We start from the raw sequence: 2466 nt of genomic DNA, 5'->3' as shown, positions 1-2466 counted from the left end.
CACCCAAGTCAGAGCTTCAAATATGTCCATCCTCCAGACAGTGTGCACCACACCCATTAGGTTTGTATATACCCATCTCCTCCTTCCCCCTCCCATCTGCCTGACACCCAATGAATGTTATTACTATATGTGCAGTTAAGTGTTGATCAGTTAATATCAATTTGATGGTATTTTAATCTTTTTTATTGTAATCTAACCCATGCAACAAGTTTTCAAGTTCTTTGGAGGCAGTGCTGGTATTTTACTCATTTCTGCACTCTCTAAAGATCAGCACAGTTAGCCTGGCACATAGAAGCACTGACATTTTTTTCATATGAATTAAAAGGAATAGGAAAAGCAAGGAATACAGTATGTACCTGCACTTATAACAAGTGCTTTCACACATGTTATTTCATTTAACCTTTACAACATTTCTTCTAGATGGTTATTACTGTCCTCATTTAGCAGTTAAGGAAATTGACGTTGAGGGAATCTAAACTCAGGAAAAAATCTCTTCCTTCAAAGGAGTTTATGATCTAGTAGGGAGATATACTATGTACAAATGCAATACAGGTAGTATATAAATATAATCCTTCAAACAAGTTCAAGGAAAGATTACTTCTAGTGTGGATGATTTGGGAAGATTTTATGGGTGCGGCTGCACCTAAGCTGGACCATCAAGGATAGGATATTGTCAAATGATGGCGATTAATCAAAGAGCATTTCAAAAACTTACATTAATAGTTTCACTCAGACAGTTTCTCCTCTAGTCTTTCCCAGGCAGGCTCAGGGACTCCTTGTTCCCCAGTTAAACACCAGAAGACTATCTTTAAAAGTTTTACAAAATAAGCCAATGAAAACATGGAATTTAATTGGCAAAAATTTATAGCAAGCTTTGTATCCATAATATAATACATAATGTTTAATAATAACAGATAATATTTCTTGAGTGTTTACTAGGTGTCAGAAGTCTTGTATGTTCCATTCAACTTAGGGCATTAAAAGAAAAAAAGAGTTTTGTATGAAGTGCTTTCCATAGATTGTCTCATTTAATTCTTCCAACATCCTGTAATTATACTGATATCACAGAAAAGAAACTAGGCCTAAAAAGAGACATACAACTCTTACAAAGAATCATGTGATTATTAAACGACAAGGCAAGAGTAAGGTTTAGATTCATCTGAGTCCAGAGCCAACTCACAATGCTATGCATACAACTATTTCAAGCTAAGGAACATTTGTGTTCAATCCAAAAAAGAAATCTTAATTGAAGCATATTAAGTTTTCAAGTTACACAAGCACTGAAAGCATTCAATGCTATTTAAAAGCTAAAATAAACAAGTAGTTAGTGCAGAAGGTAATAAAAAAAAATTCTGTAACTGTTGCTTGTATCATTTTCCTCTAAAGAAGGAAATATGCATCCTTACTTCACGACCACTCCTACTCTAGCCCCTTTATTCTTTGTTCTTTTAAACAGGCTTCATTCATCTGCTCTTTCCTGGTGCTTTTAATTTCAGTTCCTCCTCCCTCCATAGAGTGTTTCTCTCTAAATAGATCCCAGGACTTAGAACTCTAATACTATTTGATGGTGATGATGATGACAATAAAGACCTCCCACCACTATGGTGACAACTACGCAATCTATCAATAAAAGAATGGCTCAGTTCAGTGAATACTTAATGCCTCACCTGTCTTAGAAAGTATGACAAATGTGTTCAGCATAATCCCCATTGCTACCTAACAACTCAATCTTTAGAATGAGTAAGATAAGGAAGTTCACTAAGATATTTTAATAATTTACTGTATTATATGTATGCAAATGTTTTGGTCTTGATTGAAATTCCTGAGTCAAGCAGATGCATAAATAACCTCCCTATATTTCCAAGAGGTTTAATGTAACGTGCAAAAATGGGGCTCAGTGTGAATGTTATTCTGTTCTTAGCCTTGCATCTCTTGCCTAGAGTGAAGAGCTCAATGGTAAGTTTCAGTAACAATGGATATGATGGCATTGTCATCGCAATTAACCCCAGTGTACCAGAAGATGAAAAACTGATTCAAAACATAAAGGTAAGAGAAAGTTTTATTATCCACATATTTTTATTTCACTAAGTATTTTCAGTTCATGCTGCCTAGGCACATACACCCACACAGAGTTATAACTTTCCAAAATTGTTTGACAGTACATTATGTATGAAGCATTTATCTAAACTATCAAGATTAATATCTGCTTAGTTTAAGAATGTTTTTAATATATATTAATACTATTAGGCATCCCACTAATGAATTATTAAAGGTCCAAACTACTAATATTTTTTCAACTAGGTAAGCTAACAGAAATACTTTAGAATGAATGGAAAATTATTCTCAAATTTTACCTTTAAAGTTACTTTTATACAGTTCAAATTACTAATCTACATTTAAACCCTAGGGGTTCATTATCTGATACAATTTTTCAGTTGTTCGTATTTATTCAACTCTGGAAAATTT

The 2466-nt window shown here is 33.7% G+C and overlaps 1 protein-coding gene across 1 annotated transcript in view; it reads left to right on the top strand.

Moving 5' to 3' along the window:
• Positions 1–2466, top strand: part of LOC105823773 (epithelial chloride channel protein-like) — a 34767-nt gene that overhangs the window by 1808 nt on the left and 30493 nt on the right. The window lies entirely within an intron of this gene.

The sequence above is a fragment of the Propithecus coquereli genome, unplaced genomic scaffold (assembly GCF_000956105.1).
Source record: "Propithecus coquereli isolate 6110/MARCELLA unplaced genomic scaffold, Pcoq_1.0 Scaffold7, whole genome shotgun sequence".
Classification (NCBI taxonomy): Eukaryota; Metazoa; Chordata; class Mammalia; order Primates; family Indriidae; genus Propithecus; species Propithecus coquereli.
The sequence above is the reverse complement of the archived record's forward strand: the minus strand, read 5'-3'. Positions and strand labels throughout refer to the sequence as shown.